Source organism: Pan paniscus, chromosome 4, assembly GCF_029289425.2.
Source record: "Pan paniscus chromosome 4, NHGRI_mPanPan1-v2.0_pri, whole genome shotgun sequence".
Taxonomy (NCBI): domain Eukaryota; kingdom Metazoa; phylum Chordata; class Mammalia; order Primates; family Hominidae; genus Pan; species Pan paniscus.
Window position 1 is genome coordinate 112,897,597 of NC_073253.2, and position 12,456 is coordinate 112,910,052.

Sequence of the window (12,456 nt, forward strand, 5' to 3'; positions counted from 1 at the left end):
ACCCATCAACCTATCATCTACATTAGGTATTTCTCCTAATGCTATCCCTCCCCTTGCTCCCCACCCACCTCCAGGCACCAGTGTGTGATGTTCCCCTACCCGTGCCCATATGTTCTCATTGTTCAAATCCCAATTATGAATGAAAACATGAGGTGTTTGGTTTTCTGTTTCTGTGTTAGTTTACTGAGAATGATGGTTTTATGAACAGACACTTTTCAAAAGAAGACACTTATATGGCCAACAAACATATGAATAATAGCTTATCTTCACTGGTCATTAGAGTAAAGCAAATCAAATCCACAATGAGATACCATCTCATACCAGTTAGAATGGTGATCATTAAAAAAGTCAGGAAACAACAGATGCTGGAGAGGATGTGGAGAAATAGGAATGCTTTTACACTGTTGGGAGTGTAAATTAGTTCAACCATTGTGGAAGACAGTGTGGTGATTCCTCAAGGATCTGGAACTAGAAACACCATTTGACCCAGCAATCCCGTTACTGGGTATATAACCAAAGGATTATAAATCATCCCACTATAAAGACACATGCACACGTATGTTTATTGCAGCACTTTTCACAATAGCAAAGACTTGGAGATTGTGGTTTCTAAGAACTAGAAATAATAAGGTAAAAGACTTGTAGAAGGAGCCCACATGACGTGATAACACTTCTCACTAGCAATATTATGTCTTCAAAATGGCTATGAGAAGAACTTTTACTAATTTTTTAAATAACTGCCCAGGAATTTTTTTTTAAACATGACCTTTTAAGTCATCTTGAGTCACCTTATTTGATTGTGAAGAAAATAAGAAATTAAAGCTGGGGAAAGGTGGGTTACTTACCTTTTAAAAACATAGTTTTGGATAAAAGATATTTTAAAAAAATGATTCCTGCCTTTTGAACCAGAATTTCATCCCGAAATCTAAAATAAGAAAAAAATATAGAAAATGTTTTTAAAATGTGTGAAGGTTTATAAATAATACTTTTATTAAAAAGTTGGATCATTTAAAATTTCCCATGTGATTATAATTATGTCAAAAATAAAAATACAAATATATACACAAACAGAAATAAATATTTAAATAAAGTAATGTTGTGTTTTCTAAGATGGCTGGTATTATGTATTTATTATTATTTTCCTTATTTTAAAGGGATTAAATTAACACTAGTACCATATTTTTTCATGGTACTAGTGTTAATCTTGCATGCAACATGTTTTTGAAAATCTCCTGTTTTCATCATTTGGTCCCTAAAAGTAATCCAGAGAATCTAAGATTATAGATATTAGTAAGAAGCCAAGATTATATGTCTTAATAAGGTTAAATCTCTGTGAGAAAAGGTAGCTGTGGTAGAGAGAACAATTCAAAGAGAAAAATTACTAAATTGTCTTTAATTGAGCAACTTCTGCTATTATTGTTTTTCCTCTGTGGCAGGCTGTACTGGGATGCATATTAGATGATCAGAATTTGCTCTGATTTTAATTGCTTATCCATTGCTGTATATTATTTTTAAACTTGTCAGCATTAAAAAAAAAAAAAAACAAATATTTACTATCTGAGAGTTTCTGTGGTTCGGGAATCTGGGTGTTATTTAGCCTGGAGCCTTTGGCTCAAGCTCTTTCAAGAAGTTGTAGTCAAGCTGTTGGCAGGAGTTGCAGCCCCATCTGAAGGTTCCACTGAGCAGGGGGAATCTCTTTCCAAGCTAACTCATATGGCTTACGCCTGGCCTTGGTCCCTAAAGATAAAGACCTCACTATAAGCTGTCTAGGATCTTCATGACATGGAAGCTGGCAATGAGATGGAGAGAGAGATAGAAAGACAGAGTTGGAGAAATGAGAGAAATCACCCCAGATGGAAGTTGCAATCTTTTTATAACCCAACTAAGAGTTGGCATCGTGTCTCTTCTGCCAATTCCTGTCAGAAGTGAATCGTAAGTCTAGTCCACACTCAGGGAGACAGGATTATTACACACAGGCATGAATACCAGAAATCCAGAATCCCTGGGGGTTAGAGACTTTCGACCACAGCTCACATCAGTTTTTCTATCACCAAGGCTCACCCTGGTCCTTTAGGGACTCTGATCTTTCTACCTGGCTTGCACCTGTGCTGGCTGTCACATACACTCACATTCACAAAATGTTGATCATTTCTAATCTGAGTTAGGGAATGTTAATGCATTAATCATTAAACTCAGGTTTCTTCTTAATATGTTAGTTGCCTTCTTTCTTAATCACATTTTTTTTTTTTGCTGAGTGATTAATAAAAAATCAGTGGTTTGAGGGTCTGTAAGAAAACCACATTTCTAATTATTTGTATTGAGTAACTGATCTAAAATGATAGACAACAGATATTGAGCTGATTTGCGTTATGAGTAGGATAAAAACAGCCATAATTTCTACAATAGATTTATAAAACAAATCTCAATGACTAAATGCTTAGAAGTGTAAAGCATAGTCATAAATACAGTTCAATGTGTAGGTAGTAAATGCCATAAGTAATCTTCCAATTCTAGATATTTCTTACCACTGAAGTGAAAAATAAGCAACTTAACCTACAACTAAGCTTGAACCCTGTGGGATTAATAAATAACCAGAAGTTTAAATACTTAGTTTAATTTTAGGATGAGAATGACATAAGCTTGTTACTCACATAAGACTGCCTTGAATTTTCTACATTGTCTACCAAATATAACCACTGAAAATTGTACTGATTGATAGTTGTGGTTAAGTTTGTAATTTACTCATTTGACTTTTTTCTCCCTAAAGTACCCAAGACTTATTTTGAAATAGCACACCCTTTATTTTGTAGAATTAGTCTACTTGTCCTCCCTCCCACTATAATATATAGCCCCTAAAGGAGCTGCCATTTCCTTAAATAACCTGCCTTCTCCCAGCCATCTAGAGTCAGGGATGGCTGTGAATCATCTTCAGGTATGTATTGTACTCTATTTTCTTGGGCATAGTTACTGGTTTTGGATTGGACCCATGACCATAGGTGAGCCAATCAGAACTTTACTCTGTGATATTTTGAATAAGCCAAAATGAAGAGCCCTTTCCTCCTATGTGACAAAGATGAGAAGCTGAGAACCTTGGCCTGCTGTCTCCACTGCTTCGGAGACATGGAAATGGGTGGTCTGAATGAAGCTGACTCCTACAGTCAAGAGCCTGGTTATTTTAGAGTCTCTGCTTTCAGTCATCTCTAAGGTCAGCTGTGCCTGCTGTTGCCAGATATGTTGTTGCATGGGTCAATACCTTTTTTAAAATTTTTGTCTGAGCACATCTAAATTTGGTTAATATTACTAGATATCATCACATCTTAGATCATGCAGATATATTCATATTGCATATATTAAGAGGTAATAATATGAATGAAATAAAGAGACAAGTAAAATGGAAAATAAATAGGTTAAGAAAACTAAATAATGCATTCATATAGGCTAACAGTAAGTGATAGAGAAATATAATTTGAACTTGCAGAATAACTGAGTTTGAGTGAGTTTTGATTTGAAAAACTGAATTTGAGCAAAGTATTAATTTATATTAAAACAGAGAAATGGCTATGGTTTATTGACAGCTTATTACAAGCCAGACGCTGAACCATGGTTTGGGCTTATGTGGATAATACTTCTTAATTATTACCTTTTTAAAATCAATGCTCTGACCTAGGTATTATTATTTTCATTTTACTGATGAAGAAACTGAGTCTAGTAGAGGTAACTACACTTACTCCAGGCCTTCTAGTAAGTGCAGTCAGGATTTGAACTGTTTGACTACAAGTATTTACTAAGGCCAGGCTAGGCAGATTACAGATTATTTTTGTTCTGTAGGCAGTTGAGAGATACTATTTGTGTGTGTGTGTGTGTTTAAAGCAAGATCTACCTTTGTGAAAGCTCTATTTTTAGAAGATGAGTTTTCACAGCAGTGTGCAGAAATGGATTGGAGAAAGGCCAGGCATATGTTAGGAAGCCATTCAGTAGGCTAAAGCAGCAGCCCATGTGTGGGATGATACTGGGAAACATTTAAAATAAGCAAAGCTACAGGCTCGGTGAGTGGGTGAAACTTCCCACTCTGTAAAATACAGGACCAGATTTTGTATGTGTGATTTACTATTCCCCAGGCAATGTATATGATAGAAAATCTTATTGTTAGGGGAAATGTAACTTCTTATCAGTGTCAACAGCAGCAAATGTGACCTTTCCTCATAGAACAGTAAGTAAAAGATGGCCACTGGAACAGATTCAGTGATGTTGTGCTACCCAGCTTGGATCACATGGAATTGCTGGATTGATTTACAGTTACTACTTGGCCCTGTCTTCCCATATATGTGGAAAACTGCATATGTGTTTAGCTTGTATCTTATTACTCCTAGTTTTTTCCACTTTGCTTATATTTTGAAATTACTTGGAAGACAGGGAGTTGTTTAATAAATTTTGTCATAGTCCTGGTGAAGATGACACACCTTTACTATGTTGGATTTTTCTCTACCTCCCCGGGAAGAAGTGTAACACAAAGGCAGAGCAAAGAGGAAAGTTCGCAGAAATCCTGACTTTCAAACTGAGTCATCAGCCACAAGCTGAACACTTGTATGCAATAAATCAAGAATGCAACATTTTATTCAGACGCCATGCACTAAAGCCAATTTACAGCCTCAGGTATTACTAAGTACCTTGGAGGAGTCAGTGACAGAAACAATAGACTTTCCAATTATTATGAAAAGGTGGTGAGAACCCGCTCTGCCCCTGTGAGACACTTCTTCATCCACAGTAACGATTTGGCTTCACTCTGGGCTATGCATGTTTCAGCAACCCATCTGATGGCCTCCCCAGTTCTGGGATTCTTTTCAAAGATAAGGGTATCGAGTGACAATTTTAATGTTCTGCAGTTCTGAGTCACTCACCAAAGTGAAAATCCAACTTCAACTGCATGTAAAGATTGTAGCATTATCCTAATAAGACAGAGAGGAGGAACTCATTGGAGGAATGATATCATGTTAATTAAAGCATTCAAAGCCACTTGATATTAGCATACCATTTGAATTAAATACATTAATAACTTTGTTCACACTAGTGAGTTTATCAATTTACATTTAGTCAACTTTATGTACAGATATAGACATGTTCCTGTTGATGCCATGAATATTTTCAGGGTTTCTTTAAAGGGGAAATTTAAAAATGGCAATCTGATTTTGAATGGCCTAAAGGTTGTTGTGCTTCAAGCACATTTGCTTAACACTCCATAGAATTAAAAAATGTGTGTGTGTGTGTGTGTGTGTGTGTGTGTGTGTGTGTAGTTCACATCAAAGAATGGGAGGTGTTCTTTAAAGCTGGAGAGGGTACTTTGAACCCTAATCAGGCCAGTGCCTCACACACCACTCTTTTCACCAGCCACTCCTTGGTACTCCTACTTAGTGACATTATTGATTATTTTACATTTTTAGGATGTCTGATAGAGTCTGTGTTCATTCAAGCTTAACCCAGCTGTTTTGCAGCTTGAAACTTCAGTCAATTTTAAATTATTTTATCTATCCAACATCAAACAAATATCCTAACTAAAATTTTTACAGAAATAACAGAATTGGTCATTTGTGACACTAGATAATCATAGGCCAAAGCTACATTACTATAGTTAGAATAAGCAACCATGTTAAAAACCAAGTATGTAATTTAATCATTTGTAAAACTCAAAGAAAGCCATAGGAACTACTTCAGCGTTTATCTGGAAATGTATTAGTAGAAATTATAAATATTCAAAATTGATATTTTGTATGTATAAATAAATTTTAGCAAATTAATTTGGTCTCTCTACAATGAATTCTGTACACTTTGAAAATATTGCTTCCAGAATTATGTAAAATACTTGTAATTTAGACAATAAGGAAAGAGAATTTTTCTGAGGGCCTATTGCAAACCAACTTGTAATGACAGCTCATAATTACTGAGTGCTTCCAATGTGCTCAGTACTATAGGCTAACATTTGATATGTTTTCTCAGTATCCAAGGTTTTGATGAGAAAACTGAACTACAAATAGATTAAGTAATTTGACTAGGGCGATACATAAGAATTGGAACCATAATTTGGACTCGAGCAGTTTGATTACAGAACATTTGCATGTAACCTTTATCCTAAATTGTCTGTCTTGCAGGAATCATGGACAAAGAAACTATGTGATTCACTGTGAATGACCTATTAATAAAACTGCAATTAAAAAAGAAATTCATAATAATAATAATAATTATTTATTTGCCTAAATGTTTCAGTTTTGGCCACAGGGAGCTCTTTCAGTTGATTCCTTTGTCCCTTTGACATAGTCTAAACTACAAACACCTTTTCTTTGTAATTTTGTCTTGAAGTTTTTGTGTGTGTGTGTGTGTGTGTGTGTTCTTTTGTTTGTTTTTTGAGACAGTGTCTCCGTCTGTCACCCTGGCTGCAGTAGAGTGGCACAATCTCAGCTTACTGCAACCTCCCCTTCCTGGGTTCAAGCGATCCTCCCATCTCAGCACCACAAGTAGCTGGGACAACAGGTGCACCACCATGCCTGGCTAATTTTTGTATTTTTTGTAGAGACGGTTTTTGCTATGTTGCCCAGGCTGGTCTCGAACTCCTGAGCTCAAGCAACCACCTACCTAGGCTTGCAAAGTGCTGGGATTACAGGCGTGAACCACTGCGCCTGGCCTGTTTTGAACACTATTTTATGGCTCTTCAAGGTGCTCTAGGTTCATCTGGTATATTCATGTCTCAGTCTTAGAATTAACCATTTCTCCCAGGGATAATTGGAGAACTGTATTGGAAACCAATAACTGGGTGGTAGATGTGCTTGTTGCTACTGGGATGTCATTGTCATAAGCCCTAAGCATATAGCAAGAAAATATATTCTTGTATACTAACAAATGTACATAGACACATCTATAAATATTCCCATATGTATCAATCTATATCTATATTAAGCTAAACACAAGTTCGTACTGTTGTCTCCAACTCTGATTTGTTAACATGTGAAATATTCTAGCCTCTTTCCTTTGTTGTCTGTATTCTCCCACTCCAATAATGAGAAGCCTGTCTCCTGCCATCAGTAATCCACTTACTTAGCTGTTTAATTTTAGTATAGAGTTTTCAGAATTGTTTGCCAGTACTCACATGAAAAACAACTTTAACAACTAGAGTATTATGCTCATTTACAGTTCCTTTTGGCTTTAGTCTTAGTCCCTACTTATTTCTAAAGTTACTTAAGTCAACACTTCTCCCACACCTGCTTTAGTAAAGTAATTTCATATATTTGTAACACAGTTAGATTTTGTCATCATAGTATTCATTCTATTCTGGGATCCACTGATGTTCTAAATTTTTTTTTCAATTGCATATATTAATATTCACTTTGTGCTTTAAGGTTTATGTAGATTTAAAAATTTTTACAGTATCAAGTATCCACCACTGCAGTATCCTAAAAAATAGTTTCATAAATAAATGAGTAGAAAAGTATGGACAAATTTACAGTGCAGAAAATTCCAAGTAACTTATGCATATATTATACATTCAGGAAGATGGAATATAACCCTTGTTTCTTAAGTATGGATTGCACATAGTGACTTCCTTTTTATGAGTATAGTTTGGAAAGAAGAAAAAACAGTAATTTAATTGTGGAGCAACCTGACAAACTACTTCAGCTTGGTGATCAAGATTAACATCAATAGTAATAAGTCATGTTATTGGCATGAGACCTCAATATGAAGTGATGAGAATGGCCCTTTATCTCTTGGTCTTCCTTCCAAAAACCCATAGCCCCAGTCTACTTATGAGAAAAACACCAGACAAAGCCCAGTTGAGAGATATTCTACAAAAAATCTCATTAGTACTTTCCAAAATGGTAAAGATCATCAAAAACAAGGCACATCTGAGAAACTATCACAGTCTGGAGGAGTCTAAGGAGACAGGGTGACCAAATGCAATGTCGTATCTTGGATAGGATCCTGGAGCAAAAAAAGGATATTTGGTAAAAAGTAAGTAAATCTGAATAAAGAATCAACTTCATAATAATATATTAATTTGGCTCATTAATCTTGAACAGTGTACACTTATAAAAGACACTAATTATAGGAGAAACTGGGTGTTTGGGGAGGAAAGTAAATGAAAACTCCTTCCTATCCCTATACAACTTTTCTATATATCTAAAACTATTCTACTATAAAAAGTTTATTTAAAAATATATAACATAGAAGGCACAACTTTAAAAGAAGCATAACTATGGCACAGATCAACTTCTTGTAAACTGGGTAGGTAGGTATCAAAGTGATGATGAGTAATTTCATGGAAAGAGTAACTCTTAAAATTCCAAACTAGAATTTGAAGAAAGGCGGACATGGGAAATCTGAAGGCAACAGGTCATTCCCCCAAAGGTTTGGATGGAAAGGTTTGGATGGAATTTTAAAAATATGCCAAAATACTGAATGCATGTGAGAAAGATACGCAATTTAATGATCTTCTCTATTTTCAGGAATATACAAATATTTGAAGTGTGTAACTGGCAAATAAGATTTAAACAAATCTAAGCTTCACAGGTTTCTGGGAAAAGATGATAGTGCTTTTCAGAGAAGATGTCAATGCATCTGCTGAACTCTGTTGGTCCACTATAGTATGTTCCTTAAGAAGGTTAAGCATTGCAAGATTAGCTAATGCAATTTTACTTGCCCAATTCCATAGATTTCACTGAATTCTAAATAGAAGACTTATTCAAAGGTACTGGCTTTTTCATATCTTAGAAAATAAGGCATTTTCAAACAGCCAGAGAATTTTCTTCCCTTCCCGGAGTCAATATGTTTTATATTCCTATATTCTGCATAGATGAATTCACAGAATATTTTCTTTTCCTTCTTTGTTAGGCAGGATTGGTCTGAAGTATTTCTTCTCACTGATTGTGAGAAATCTGTGGTGTTTCTTAAACTCGAATTTGCACACTAGTAATAACCAATTGGTCTTACACATTTGAACTGAGCACATTTATTCTCTTTGATAATGATTTTCTAATATTAATTTCCTGGGAATGAGGAAGAAAGGGTACAAGAAAAGATGTACCAAATCTATATGTCAGCTTTTTCAAAGACTGTATGACAGTTGTGACTCGAAAAGAATCCGCAAGGTGACAGTAATCCCTTTCAGAAAGGAAAAACGAGGGCTTGCTAATTTTTGAACAAGTCTTAGGATATGTGAAAAGATTACATTCTAGCAAGTAGTCACATCACACTTCTGGTTGGTTATAAGATAGGCAGAGCTCATTCTGGAGGGAGAGGTCCTGGCAACCACTGCAGCCAAATCCTTAAAATGGCCGCCAAACTTCCATCTTCTAGTGACTAATTCTTACACAGATTTTTGCTTAAATATAGCATCATGAATGCACAGCTGCAGAGGATGTGCAAAACAGCCAAATTGTACACATTGCAATCTGTGAGGAGATTTTTCTTTCTTTTTATGTCTGGGGTGTTGTTTCAAACAACCATGTGGATGCTGTCTTTGGCAATCTGCCATTTCTCTAGCACATTCATAAAACAATTGGAATGGCAGTACCTGGGTGCTGTTCCCAGAGAGGCATATAATGTGGAACAGCAGCTCTTCTATTGAAATCATTATGGAGTGTCAGCCTGAGATATGAGTGGGCACTGGTTTAAGGATCACTGATGAATAATGACTAAGTGGGTTTTCAAAGAAGCAACTTGAGGTTCCCCCTCTCCGTCTGGCATTTTTGCACAGGAGCTGCCTGCTGGGAAGCTCAAGAAGAATCTTAAATGTCATTTGGAAAAACTGTCATGTCAACTTTGGCACAAAATATAACAGCCGTGTCCATGTTAAGCAGAATAGGCTACAGTGAGTTATCATGGAGGTATCATGGTTTCTAAGGAGTATGGCTTATAGAATATGTATAATTGGAAATAGAGAAATTAGAAATTTCCATAGATTTACACACCTGTGAAGTAAATGATTGTGTTGCTGGAAATAAAAATTATTAATCCGATCACTTAGCAATAGGTTGTGTGCATGTGTGTGTGTGTGTGTGAGACATTCCATTCCATCTGTAGCATATTTAGTAAATATTTTCGTAAACATTCATCACACACCATCTACATATGTTAGCCAGTGAACTAGAAAATAAGCTATTAATTGAATGGAGCATGGACATGCCTGCCCTTATGGAGTTTATTTTTTTAATGGGGGAGACAGAATCTCACATGGCAATGTGATAAAGTTATGAGAGTTATAAATATAGGTCTTTCTTCCTTTTAAACTCCCAAAGCATCCATATTGCTCAAGATTCAGGAGACTACAACAGCTTCAGAGAAAATAACATTTGGGCTGTTTCTTGAAGAATCAGTAGGTCATAAAGTTGAGCGGATTGGATACAGGGAGAAGTGCAGGAGAATGTTGGAGGGGAGTGTTTCAGAAGCTAATAATATGGTCTACAAATGAAGGAGAAACTAAACAGACTGTTATTTGAGAACAAGAATGACAAAAAGTGAGTATGAAGCAGAGAGAAGCTAAGATTGAAGAGAGGGGTGGCCAATAAATGTTGTATATATGTGCTCAGAGGTTTGGACTCAGCATTGTGGGCCAGCACTGCCCCACGTGTCCCTGCACTATCATTCCCTAAAAGATGCTCTGTGAAAAAAAGGTTTTTGGCCGGGTGCAGGGGCTCATGCCTGTAATCCCAGCACTTTGGGAGGCCGAGGCAGGTGGATCACAAGGTCAGGAGATCGAGACCATCCTGGCTAACACGGTGAAACCCCGTCTCTACTAAAAATACAAAAAATTAGCCAGGCGTGGTGGCAGGCGCCTGTAGTCCCAGCTACTCGGGAGGTTGAGGCAGGAGAATGGCTTGAACCAGGGAGGTGGAGTTTGCAGTGAGCCGAGATCATGCCACTGCACTCCAGCCTGGGTGACAGAGCAAGACTCCATCTCAAAAAAAAAAAAAAAAATTTCAGTGGACAAGTGTGTTGGTTCTCATCTTAGAGATTCACAATGACATTAGGAAATAAAAAGCTTGCATTAGACTTATAATTAAGAAGGCAGTTTAACTAGACAGTAGGGAGACAATCAAAAGATTTAAAGCAAGAAAATGTGTGAATAAGTTACTTTTAGAAGAAAGTTATGCCAGAATTGTGGGAAATAAACTAAAATAAAGAAGTCTGGGGAAGAAAGCAATAACAGTTGAGTCCATGGGACCGTGATGAGACTCAGTGAAAGAAGTGACAATAGGAATCAAATGAATCAGAAATGCATCTCAAAATAAAATGAATCTGGTCCATGAGAATAATGAGAGATGTAAATCCAATGTCATGTTTTCTATTGGACCACGATAAGTTTGCATGAGTAGTACATTGCCATATTGATGGTGATAAAATTAACTATCATAAATTGAATGCCTACTCTTGTGTCTCACACTACATATGACATTTGAAAAATCGTATCTCATTCCGTCTTCACAATAATCTAGAAAAGTAGGCAACATTGAAGGAAATAATCCTCATAAAGTTTAGATAAACTAGCCCACAATCATATACTTAGTAACTAACCAAGGTGTATTATAGTACTGATTTTCTGACTCCAGAGATTCTGTCATTGTAACACCAGCACCAAGCACAGACACTGGGGAAGAACTCCTGCCTAGAAGGGACACCCCATTGCAAGTACAGATGGAAGAAAAGTTATGTTTACTAAGTCTGACATTCTGCTTGGAGAAGAGAGCCTTTTAAATGTCCCATAGTGATGGTTTGAGGGCTGGAGAGTTTGCCAGTAGTCATGGGGAAAAGGTAGAGGTTTAGAAAATGTAGTTTGTAGCTAATGTTTTACAGTGCTGCTCTATGCTTAAAGAGGCCATTCAACCAGTAATCTCAGTTTTTCACAAGTTTTCAAAAAATCAGAATGAAGAATAGAGTCATTTTATCCAAAACTGATGACATTAAAGCCCTTATACAAGTGTTCATGAATCCAACTTATTTGAGAATATTTTGGATTCTCACAAGGACCCTAATTTTATTCATTTCAGATCTAACTCTTAAGTGTGTTTGCAATTGAATTTCTTAGATTGCAGCAACAGAATGCATACTCAGTGATGAGCATGGGGGTCGCTCCCAGAGCCAGAGCAGGGAGAGGAGGAAGGAATGATTATAGAGCAAGGGTGAGGACATCTGTGGAAAAGAGTCACCATTTCTAAAAGAAAATAATATTCAAAGAACAGAGCCAGCACATGCTAAGGAGAACCTTTAGGAAAAACATACACAAATAGCATGATGAGAACAAAGTAGCAAGGGCACACTCTTATTTATTTATTCCACAAAATGTATTAGATGCCTTCTAGGTGTCAGGCTCATGCTTAAAGTTGGGAAAGCAGAAATACATAGACATGAAATATGTATGGAAATGCTGATGAGATATTCTTTACCCAGCCCCTGGAGTACAGACTTAAGACATTT